The sequence below is a fragment of the Callithrix jacchus genome, chromosome 15 (assembly GCF_049354715.1).
Source record: "Callithrix jacchus isolate 240 chromosome 15, calJac240_pri, whole genome shotgun sequence".
Taxonomy (NCBI): domain Eukaryota; kingdom Metazoa; phylum Chordata; class Mammalia; order Primates; family Cebidae; genus Callithrix; species Callithrix jacchus.
In genome coordinates, this window is record NC_133516.1 from 26,585,745 (window position 1) to 26,598,110 (window position 12,366).

At 42.4% G+C, this 12,366-nt stretch overlaps 1 long non-coding RNA gene across 6 annotated transcripts in view; it reads right to left on the bottom strand.

Moving 5' to 3' along the window:
* Nucleotides 1–1,954: 1,954 nt before the first annotated feature.
* LOC144579427 (uncharacterized) overlaps nt 1,955–12,366 on the bottom strand; it is a 65,647-nt gene continuing 55,235 nt past the window's right edge. For all 6 annotated transcript variants that reach the window (XR_013526903.1, XR_013526901.1, XR_013526902.1 and 3 more), the window contains 2 exons: nt 5,582–5,713; nt 1,955–5,125 (listed from right to left, as the gene is read on the bottom strand). This is a non-coding gene — a long non-coding RNA (uncharacterized LOC144579427). The remainder of the gene's footprint in view (nt 5,126–5,581; nt 5,714–12,366) is intronic.

Genomic DNA, 12,366 nt, shown 5'->3' on the forward strand with positions numbered 1-12,366 from the left:
ATGCTAACATGGAAGGACATCCATAATATACTGTTCTAGGAAAAAAACAAGTAAGTTGATGATCGAGATGCATGGAGTGACCCTATTTAAAAAATATATATGTATAAGTGTAAGTATATGTGGGATGTGTGTGTGTGTGTGTGTGTGTGTGTGTGTTTACTTAGAAAGTCAAGAAGCCAATAAAACAAACCAAACTGTGGTTACCTCAAGGTTATGAGTCCTGCATGTAGGACTTTCTTTCTATTTTTACTTTAGATACTTCTGCACTACTTGCTTTATTTAGTAATTTTTAAAAGCCAATAAAGGGACAACTAGCAAACCTCCCACTGTGTATTTGTTCTACTTATTAACATCTTTGGTCTTCAGGTCTCTCATCTACATTTGGGCCAAACAAGAATTGCCATATTCAAATGTTTCTTAGTCTGTTTTATCTAATAGAAATTTTTATTCCTAATTAAATTTTACGTAAAACCCCAAGGTATAAAAATAGATAAAATTAGGACTGCTGTGTCAGTCAAGGGCAAGCCTAGAAAACAGGAATCACTCCAGGAATTTTAAACAAAGGGAGTTTAACACAAGCACCAAGGGAAAGTGTCAACCCAGAGGTTAACCAAACAGGAAGCTGCTACCATCACTGCTGGTCACCCCATGGAAGCTGGAACCACAGTGAGCTGGAGCCACAAAGTAGATGCAGCCTCCTCTGGAGATGCCACTGAGGCAGAGAGGAGGAGAAAATGAGAAGTGTTGATGCAAGGCAGAGCAGGGCCAGGGTGGGGAAGGCTGTGAGAGCAAACAGGCATGTGGCCAGTGCAGATGCCCTCATGGCTCCCTCATCCCTGGCAGCATGTCTTGGAGGACAATTTCACGGCATTGGAAGCTATGTGTGATATCTATCGTTCCGTGGCTTACTTGCCCCTTTGAGAACTGAATAGTGTCAGAAGGATGCTTGTCCTTGTTCCAAACCAAATCTAAAGGCCATTGGAAAGTAGAAAACGTGTTCCTAAAAAGTGTATGTTTCTTTCACTTTTAATTATGTGCCCCTCTCTGTCTTTTCTCTTTCCATTCCTGTGAGTACATCCATCTTACCTTGAGTGCCTAGAGCTCCTCCTTCCAGTGTCCTGCCAACACCAGACCACCCAGGCAGCAGTCCTACATGCTGAAAGGATCTCTTTCTTCAACCCCTGCATTCCACAATGCATTAAAACTCCGTTTTCTAAGCAATAGGTCTCCTCTGGCAATATGGAGCAGAAAGAGTCTGGTGTGGGCATTTGAAACCCCTAAATGATGTGGCTGTGCCACTGTGCACCTGTGTGCAGCAGCTGACCTGGGACGTGCCCTTCAATGCTGGCATGACTCTGCCTCGCCTGCTTGTCTGTCCATACTCTCGCCAGTGCATTACCACCTCCACTCTCGGGCTTTGGCTTACAGGGTCCCTGGTAAGGGGATATTTCAGGAGCTATGACTCAGTGGCTCTGAGGACCCGCCATGAAGTCAGCTTCTCTGTGTGTCATGCTCTGACTTCAGGCACCATCTAACTCACTCTTATGAGTCAACCTCCACCTTGTGCTTCTGGGAACTGAGGCAGTAGAAACAATTACTGAGCCCTGGTGTTGTCTCCTTGGGACTAGTTTTTGCCTTGCCATTCTGTCTTGTTCCTTGTGCTGTGACTTTTCTTTTCTCCTTCAAGATGGCAGAGTGTCCTCAAATGGCTCTCAAGTCCCTAAAATGGAAAGATACATACCTGGAACACCAGGTTAGTGCTGCTTAGCAACATTAATGCTACACAAGAGTTTCTGTGCATTTCTACTCTGAAAGTTGGCCACGCTGCACCACCTAAAGTCCCCTGAACACAGACACAATCTCTTTGTCTATGGCTTTGTGAGTTTGGTTCCTTCCACTCCCTAGCCATCCTTCCAGCCTCCGCTTACATCTACAGCCCATAAATCCACCAGTGTATTGCCAGAATTATATTTATTAAGGGATAGATGAATAATACCACAACTACTGGCCCTGCCTGTCTCCTTCCTTTTTATACAAGCTGAAACATACTTTTGAACCTTTAAGTTCAGGGGTACAAGTGCAGATCTGTTACATAGGTAAACTTGTGTTATGGGGATTTGTTGTACAGACTATTTCATCACCCTGGTATTAAGCCCAGTACTCATTAGTTATCTTTCCTTATTCTATCCCTACTCCCACCCTCAATCCTCCATTAGGTTGAGCCCCGGTGTCTGTTGTTCTCCTCTATGTATTCATGTGTTCTCATCATTTAGCTCCCACCTATAAGTGAGATGCATGAGGTATTTGGTTTTCTGTTCTTGGGTTAGTTTGCTAAGGTCAACGGCCTCCAGCTCCATCCATGTTCCTGCAGAGGACATGATCTTGTTCTTTTTTATGACTCTGTAGTATTCCATGGCATACATGTACCGCATTTTCTTTATCCAATCTCCCATTGATGGGCATTTAGGTTGATTCCATGCCTTTGCTATTCTGAATAGTGCTCAATGAACATATGTGTGCATGTATCTATCTTTATGGTAGAATGACTTATATTCCTCTGGGTATATACCCAGTAATGGGATTGCTGGGTTAAATGGTAGTTCTGCTTTTAGTTCTGTGAGGAATTGCCACACTGCTTTCTACAATGATTGAACTAATTTACACTCCGACCAATAGTGAATAAGCATTCCGTTTTCTCCACAACCTTGCCAGCATCTTTGATTTTTTTGACTTTTTGTAATAGCCATTCTGACTGGTGTGAGATGGTATCTCATTGTGGTTTTGGTTGACATTTCTCTAATGATCCATGATGTTGAGCTTCTTTCATATGCTTGTTGGCTGTATGTATGACTTCTTTTGAAAAGTGTCTGTTCATGTCCTTTGGCCACTTTTTAATGGGATCGTTCGTTTTTTCCTGTAAATTTAAGTTCCTTATAGATGCTGGATATTAGAACTTTGTCAGATCCATAGTTTGCAAAATTTTTCTCCCATTCTGTAGGTTTCTATTTACTCTGTCGATAATTTCTTTTGCCTTGAAGAAGCTCTTTAGCTTAATTAGATCCCATTTGTCAATTTTTGCTTTCATTGCAATTGCTTTTGGCATCTTTCTCATGAAATCTTTGCCCATTCCTAGGTCCAGAATGGTGTTGCCTAGGTTGTCTTCCAGGGTTTCTGTAGTATTGGGTTTGACATTTAAGTCTTTAATCCATGGAGTTGATTTTTGTATATGGTGTAAAGAAGGGGTCTAGTTTCAATCTTCTGCGTGTGGCTAGCCAGTAATCCCAGCACCATTTATTGAATAGGGAGTCCTTTCCCCCTTGCTTGTTTTTGTCTGCTTTGTCAGAGATCAGATAGTTGTAGGTATGAGGCCTTATTTGTGGGCTCTCCATTCTGTCCCATTAGTCTATGTGTCCATTTTTGTACCAGTGCTATGCAGTTTAGGTATAGCCCTTTAGCATAGTTTGAATCCTTTTGCTTAGGATTGCCTTGGCTATTTGGGCTCCTTTTGGTTCTATATGAATTTTAAAATAGCTTTTTCTAGCTCTGTGAAGAATGTCATTGGTAGTTTGATAGGAGTAGCATTGAATCTATAAACTGCCTTAGGCAGTATGGCCATTTTAACGATATTGCTTCTTCCTATGCATGAGTATGGAATGTTTTTTCATTTGTTGCTGTCATCTCTGGTTCCTGTGAGCAGTGTTTTGTAATTCTCATTGTAGAGATTGCTTGTCTCCCTGGTTAGCTGTATTCCTAGGTATTTTATTCTTTTTGTGGGAATTGTGAATGGAATTGTGTTCCTCTAGGCTTGACTCTTGTTGTATAGGAATGCTAGCAATGTTTTTACATTGATTTTGCATCCTGAGACTTGCTGAACTTGTTTATCAAAAGCTGAAACTTACTTAAGGCAAGTGACAAGGGTAAAGGTTTAGGGAACATCAAAGCTTTGCATCTAGCTTTCTGTGGCCCCTTTGTCATCTCTGCCTGGGGTGGACAATGAGGTCTGAAGAAGAACTGGAAGTGAGCCCTTATCTTGTCCAGGCTCTAGTAAGTCTCCAATATTTTTTAGTCATGTCTTATTTCAGTTACTGCGATTTCATTTGCCACCTGTCCAGACAATCAGTTCCCTCCACCAGGGGATCCTTTAGGTTACAACACCTGGAGCTTGTATCTAAGCGATTTAAATATGCAGATATTGGACAGGCCACATAGAAAGAGAAAATGGAAAATGTTCAGCCCTGTGGAAATTTGTAGGGGTAATTTTCCCAGAAGCTCTCTCATTTCTCCCCTCCTTCCCAAAGATAGTGCCTGCTCTTCTGGTTTTCTACCTCACAGATTCCCCAGGCCTGACCCAACTCCCCATTGGGGATCCATGGTGTGGCCCATGTAGGAAGCACCAGGGATGCTTGGTGGCCTGCATTTCTTTCCTTCCTTTATTTATGTCTTTGGTTTCCCAGGCCATCCAGGAATATGCTGGCAGAGCAGCCTCACAAAGGTCGTGGAGTTAGATATCTTCCAAGCATCCCTACCCCTGAGTGTAGCTGTAGGAAAGCCAGGGGAAGCGGGCCTATCTTCTGGCTTGGGCTGTGCTTTTTGACACTAGCCGGTTAGAGAAATCTAAGGCCATTTAAAGGCTGAAATAATAACTATTATTTCAAAGACTGAAGTTACTGCTTTATTCCTCCTCAGTGCTTGCGTTCACAGATTTTTCATTCTCTGAGATGGGTGGAGGGAGGAGGCTGTCATACCAACCTCCAAAAGTTGTCCACTAGAGATCGGGGCCCTGATGGGAGGATTGTTTAGTCCACCGATGGCTTGCTCTTCAGGTCCTCCTGCAAAGCTGCCTTGTTGCCTTGGCATGCCAGGCTGCTCCACATACACCCATGTTGGGGCATCCTCCTCACCTTTTAAGTCTGGCCATGTGCAGCCCAGGGGATTCACATGTGGGATCGGGGTAGAGGTGAGGTGCTTTCCTTCTTGATGCTCATGAGAGTATTGGCCAATATTCCCTTGTGGTCCCTCCTGGTCACTGGTTCTGAGGCCAGGGACAAGGCACTTAATTTCCCAGAGACTCATTTTTCCCATCCTTCCAAGGGGTGTCCCAGGAGCACCCATTCGTAAAGGGCATCTGTGAGAAACAAAAAAGGAAAATATAAACCACAGATCAGTGAACCTCAAAATATGGTCTGTGGTCCCTAGGGGTTTCTGAAACCTTTTGAAGGGTCTGAGAGATAATTTTTTGTTTGTTTGTTTGTTTTGAGACAGGGTCTTGCTTTTGTCACCCAGGCTGGAGTTCAGTGATGCAGTCATGGCCCACTGCAGCCTTGATCTTCTGAGCTCAAGCTATGCTCCCACCTCAGCCTCACAAGTAGCTGGGACTATAGGCACATGCCACCACACTGGGCTAGTTTTTTTTTTTTTTTTTTTTGGTAAAGATGGGGCCTCCTTGTATTGCTCAGGCTGGTCTCAGCCTTCTGGGCTCGAGCAATCCTCCCGACTCAGCCTCCCAAAGTGCCAATTACAGGCATGAACCACTGTGCCTAGCCAAAAACAATTTTTGTAGTAACCATAAGACTTCATTTACCTTTTCTGCTGTGTTGATATTTGCACTGATAGTACAAAAGTAAGAGTGGGGAGACTCCTGGTGCCTTAACATGAAGTGAATCAGTGGCACCAAACCGTGCACGTGGTCACTGTATTCTTCACCTCCTTGAACCTGCAGAAAGAGAATGCCAGTGGAAATTAAGGGTATCTTCGATGAACCAGTAAAAACTATTGATTTTATTGAATCACAATTACGGAGTACGTGCCTTTTAAATACTCTGTGTGATGAAAGGGGAAGCACACATAAAGCACTTATGCTGCATACTGAAATGCGATGCTCAGCTTGAGGAAAAGCAATTGTGTGACTGAGTTGTGAGATGAACTAGCCACTTTTTTCATAGAACGCAATATTTAATTAAACGAACCAATTACAGACTTACGGATTTGGCAGACATTTTCTCTCTAATTCGGCAAGTATGCCATTTTAAGGAAAATAACTGACAGTATTTGTTACCACTGATAGCATGTTAGCTTTCAAGCAAAAATTAGAACTTTGGAAAATTTGTATTTGCCTTTCTGAGCTTCACAGTGTCCCGATGCTTAAGTACTTTTCCCATGAGACTGCCAGTGATATTAATACATGTGATTTTTTGATACTGCATATCAATGCATACCAATGAAATGTTTCAACATTTGGAAAATATGCATAAACAATTTTTTTTTAATTTTTTATTGGATTTTAGGTTTTGGGGTACATGAGCAGAGCATGTAAGACAGTTGCGTAGGAACACACATGGCAGTGTGCTTTTCTTTCCTTCTCCCCTTCACCCACATTTGGCATTTCTCCCCAGGCTATCCCTCCCCACCTCCCCCTCCCACTGGCCCTCCCCTTTTCCCCCCAATAGACCCCAGTGTTTAGTACTCCCCTTTCTGTGTCCATGTGTTCGCATTTTTCATCACCCACCTATGAGTGAGAATATGCGGTGTTTCATTTTCTGTTCTTGTGTCAGTTTGCTGAGAATGACGTTCTCCAGATTCATCCATGTCCCTACAAATGACACAAACTCATCATTTCTGATTGCTGCATAATATTCCATGGTGTATATGTGCCACATTTTTCCAATCCAGTCTATTATCAATGGGCATTTGGGTTGATTCCAGGTCTTTGCTATTGTAAACAGTGCTGCAATGAACACTCATGTACATGTGTCCTTATAGTAGAACGATTTATAGTCTTTTGGATATATACCCAGTAATGGGATTGCTGGGTCAAATGGAATTTCTATTTCTAAGGCCTTGAGGAATCGCCACACTGTCTTCCACAATGGTTGAACTAATTTACACTCCCACCAACAGTGTAAAAGTGTTCCTTTTTCTCCACATCCTCTCCAGCATCTGTTGTCTCCAGATTTTTTAATGATCGCCATTCTAACTGGCGTGAGATGGTATCTCAAAGTGGTTTTGATTTGCATCTCTCTGATGACCAGTGACGATGAGCATTTTTTCATGATTGTTGGCCTCATATATGTCTTCTTTCGTAAAGTGTCTGTTCATATCCTTTGCCCACTTTTGAATGGGCTTGTTTGTTTTTTTCCTGTAAATCCATTTGAGTTCTTTGTAAATTCTGGATATCAGCCATTTGTCAGATGGGTAAACTGCTAAAATTTTTTCCCATTCTGTTGGTTGCCGATCCACTCTAGTGACTGTTTCTTTTGCTGTGCAGAAGCTGTGGAGTTTCATTAGGTCCCATTTGTCTATTTTGGCTTTTGTTGCCAATGCTTTTGGTGTTTTGTTCATAACGTCCTTGTCTACTCCTATGTCCTGGATAGTTTTGCCTAGATTTCCTTCTAGGGTTTTTATGGTGCCAGGTCTTATGTTTAAGTCTTTAATCCATCTGGAGTTAATTTTAGTGTAAGGTGTCAGGAAGGGGTCCAGTTTCTGCTTTCTGCACATGGCTAGCCAGTTTTCCCAACACCATTTGTTAAACAGGGAATCCTTTCCCCCTTGCTTGTTTTTGTCAGGTTTATCAAAGATTGTATAGTTGTAGATATGTTGTGTTGCCTCCGGTGCCTCTGTTTTGTTCCATTGGTCTATATCTCTGTTTTGGTACCAGTACCATGCTGTTTTGATTACTGTAGCCTTGTAGTATAGTTTGAAATCCGGTAGTGTGATGACCCCTGCTGTGTTCTTTTTGCTTAGAATTGACTTGGCTATGCGGGCTCTCTTTTGGTTCCATATGAAGTTCATGGTGGTTTTTTCCAGTTCTGTGAAGAAAGTCAATGGTAGCTCGATGGGGATAGCGTTAATTCTGTAAATTACTTTGGGCAGTATAGCCATTTTCACGATATTAATTCTTCCTAACCATGAACATGGAATCTTTCTCCATCTGTTTGTGTCCTCTCTGATTTCGTTGAGCAGTGGTTTGTAGTTCTCCTTGAAGAGGTCCCTTACGTTCCTTGTGAGTTGTATTCCAAGGTATTTTATTCTTTTTGTAGCAATTGTGAATGGCAGTTCGTTCTTGATTTGGCTTTCTTTAAGTCTGTTATTGGTGTAGACGAATGCTTGTGATTTTTGCACATTGATTTTATATCCTGAGACTTTGCTGAAGTTGCTTATCAGTTTCAGGAGTTTTTTGGGCTGAGGCGATGGGGTCTTCTAGGTATACTATCATGTCGTCTGCAAATAGAGACAATTTGGCTTCCACCTTTCCTATTTGAATACCCTTTATTTCCTTTTCTTGCCTGATTGCTCTGGCTAGAACTTCCAGAACTATATTGAATAGGAGTGGTGAAAGAGGGCATCCTTGTCTAGTGCCAGATTTCAAAGGGAATGCTTCCAGTTTTTTCCCCATTCAGTATGATATTGGCTGTTGGTTTGTCATAAATAGCTTTTATTACTTTGAGATACGTTCCATCGATACCGAGTTTATTGAGGATTTTTAGCATAAAGGGTTGTTGAATTTTGTCAAATGCCTTCTCTGCGTCAATTGAGATAATCATGTGGTTTTTGTTTTTGGTTCTGTTTATGTGGTGAATTACGTTTATAGACTTGCGTATGTTGAACCAGCCTTGCATCCCTGGGATGAATCCTACTTGACCATGGTGAATAAGTTTTTTGATTTGCTGTTGTATTCGGCTTGCCAATATTTTATTGAAGATTTTTGCATCTATGTTCATCATGGATATTGGCCTGAAGTTTTCGTTTCTTGTTGGGTCTCTGCCGGGTTTTGGTATCAGGATGATGTTGGTCTCATAAAATGATTTGGGAAGTATTCCCTCTTTTTGTATTGTTTGAAATAGTTTTAGAAGGAATGGTACCAGCTCTTCTTTGTGTGTCTGGTAGAATTCGGCTGTGAACCCATCTGGACCTGGGCTTTTTTTGTGTGGTAGGCTCTTAATTGCTGCCTCGACTTCTGACCTTGTTATTGGTCTATTCATAGTTTCAGCTTCCTCCTGGTTTAGGCTTGGGAGGACACAGGAGTCCAGGAATTTATCCATTTCTTCCAGGTTTACTAGTTTATGCGCATAGAGTTGTTTGTAATATTCTCTGATGATGGTTTGAATTTCTGTGGAATCTGTGGTGATTTCCCCTTTATCATTTTTTATTGCATCTATTTGGTTGTTCTCTCTTTTCTTTTTAATCAATCTGGCTAGTGGTCAGTCTATTTTGTTGATCTTTTCAAAAAACCAGCTCTTGGATTTATTGATTTTTTGAAGGGTTTTTCGTGTCTCAATCTCCTTCAGTTCAGCTCTGATCTTAGTTATTTCTTGTCTTCTGCTGGGTTTTGAGTTTTTTTGATCTTGCTCCTCTAGCTCTTTCAATTTTGACAATAGGGTGTCAATTTTGGATCTCTCCATTCTCCTCATGTGGGCACTTATTGCTATATACTTTCCTCTAGAGACTGCTTTAAATGTGTCCCAGAGGTTCTGGCATGTTGTGTCTTCATTCTCATTGGTTTCGAAGAACTTCTTTATTTCTGACTTCATTTCATTGTTTACCCATTCAACATTCAAGAGCCAGTTGTTCAGTTTCCATGAAGCTGTGCAGTTCTGGGTCGGTTTCTGTATTCTGAGTTCTAACTTGATTGCACTATGGTCTGAGAGGCTGTTTGTTATGATTTCAGTTGTTTTGCATTTGTTGAGCAGTGCTTTACTTCCAATTATGTGGTCAATTTTTGAGTAGGTGTGATGTGGTGCTGAGAAAAATGTATATTCTGTGGATTTGGGTTGGAGAGTTCTGTAAATGTCTATCAGGTTTGCTTGCTCCAGGTCTGAGTTCAAGCCCTGGATATCATTGTTGATTTTCTGTCTGGTTGATCTGTCTAATATTGACAGTGGAGTGTTAAAGTCTTCCACTATTATTGTGTGGGAGTCTAAGTCTCTTTGTAAGTCATTAAGAACTTGCCTTATGTATCTGGGTGCTCCTGCATTGGGTCCATATATGTTTAGGATCATTAGCTCTTCTTGTTTTATCAATCCTTTTACCATTATGTAATGGCCTTCTTTGTCTCTTTTGATCTTTGTTGCTTTAAAGTCTATTTTATCAGAGATGAGAATTGCAACTCCTGCTTTTTTTTGCTCTCCATTTGCTTGGTAAATCTTCCTCCATCCCTTTATTTTGAGCCTTTGTGTATCCTTGCGTGTGAGATGGGTTTCCTGGATACAGCACACTGATGGGTTTTGGCTTTTTATCCAATTTGCCAGTCTGTGTCTTTTGATTGGTGCATTTAGTCCACTTACATTTAGGGTTAATATTGTTATGTGTGAATTTGATACTGCCATTTTGATGCTAAGTGGCTGTTTTGCCTGTTGGTTGTTGTAGATTCTTCATTATGTTGATGCTCTTTAACTTTTAGTGTGATTTTGGAATGGCTGGTACTGGTTGTTCCTTTCTATGTGTAGTGCCTCTTTTAGGAGCTCTTGTAAAGCAGGCCTGGTGGTGACAAAATCTCTGAGTACTTGCTTGTTCGCAAAGGATTTTATTTTTCCTTCACTTCTGAAGCTCAGTTTGGCTGGATATGAAATTCTGGGTTGAAAGTTCTTTTCTTTAAGAATGTTGAATATTGGCCCCCACTCTCTTCTGGCTTGTAGTGTTTCTGCCGAGAGATCTGCTGTGAGTCTGATGGGCCTCCCTTTGTGGGTAACTCGACCTTTCTCTCTGGCTGCCCTTAGTATTCTCTCCTTTATTTCAACCTTGTTGAATCTGACGATTATGTGCCTTGGGGTTGCTCTTCTTGCAGAATATCTTTGTGGTGTTCTCTGTATTTCCTGCATTTGAGTGTTGGCCTGTCTTGCTAGGTGGGGGAAGTTTTCCTGGATGATGTCCTGAAGAGTATTTTCCAGCTTGGATTCATTCTCTTCGTCCCCTTCTGGTACACCTATCAAACGTAGGTTAGGTCTTTTCACATAGTCCCACATTTCTTGGAGAACTTTGTTCATTCGTTTTTGCGCTTTTTTCTCTAATCTTGGTTTCTCGTTTAATTTCATTGAGTTGGTCTTCGACTTCAGATATTCTTTCTTCTGCTTGGTCAATTCGGCTATTGAAACTTGTGCATGCTTCACGAAGTTCTCGTATTGTGTTTTTCAGCTCCTTTAATTCATTCATATTCCTCTCTAAGTTATCCATTCTTGTTATCATTTCCTCATATCTTTTTTTAAGTTCCTTAGTTTCTTTGCATTGATTTAATACATGTTCTTTTAGCTCACAGAAGTTTCTCATTATCCACCTTCTGAAGTCTAATTCCGTCATTTCATCACAGTCATTCTCCGTCCAGCTTTGCTCCCTTGCTGGTGAGGAGTTTTGGTTCTTTCTAGGAGGCGAGGTGTTCTGGTTTCAGGTGTTTTCCTCCTTTTTTCGCTGGTTTCTTCCCATCTTTGTGGGTTTATCCGCTTGTCGTCTGCGTAGTTGCTTACTTTTCGATTGGGTCTCTGAGTGGACACCCAGATTGTTGATGATGAAGTATTTCTGTTTCTTGGTTTTCCTTCTACCAGCCTAGCCCCTTTGCTGTACGACTGCAGAGGTCCACTCCAGGCCCTGCTTGTCTGGGGTGCACCTCTAGCAGCTGTGGCACAGTGAGGGATGCTACCCGTTTCTTTTTCTGCTATCTTTGTCCCAGGATGATACCTGCCAAATGTCAGTCTTTTGGATATAGAGGGGTCAGGGAGCTGCTTGAGGAGACAGTCTGTACTTTTTTGGAGCTCAATTGCTGAGCTGTGAGCTCTGTTGTTCATTCAGGGCTGTTAGGCTGCTATGTTTGATTCTGCTGCAACAGAACTCATTAAAAAAAAACCTTTTTTTCTCAAATGCTCTGTTTTGGGGGGTTCGGGCTTTATTTTTCGATGTCCGATGAGGTGTCCTGCCCAGCTAGAAGGCAGACTAGCCACTGTTTGGCTGCCGAGGCTCCGCCCTGCTGTTGTGTGGTTCGCCCTGTTCCTGCAGGCTCTGCTGTGGTCTCCGCTACGCCCTGCGGCGGAGTCTCTTCATTGTAGCATGTTGCCTCGGCAACGGCAGGCTGCGTCAGCAGTGGGCATGTATCTCAGTTGCGGCGGGTTGCCTCGGTAGTGGTGGACGCCCCTCCCCCACAGAGCATCTCGGACCATCTGCTCGGGATAGTTTGAAATCGCGGTTTTGTTCGTCCCACTGGGTACCCCAAACGATCTGTCCCTGCAATCCCCTGGGCTGGCCTACTGTCCAAGTCTCGTTCAGTCTCAAGTCCAGCCCTCTCAAGTCTCAGGTTGCTGGTTCAGCAGGACACTCGGACAAGCGTGCCCTGTGGGGATTGCTGGGTAGGGCCGGCTGCTGCCGCCCCGGCTGCCGGCTTTGCCA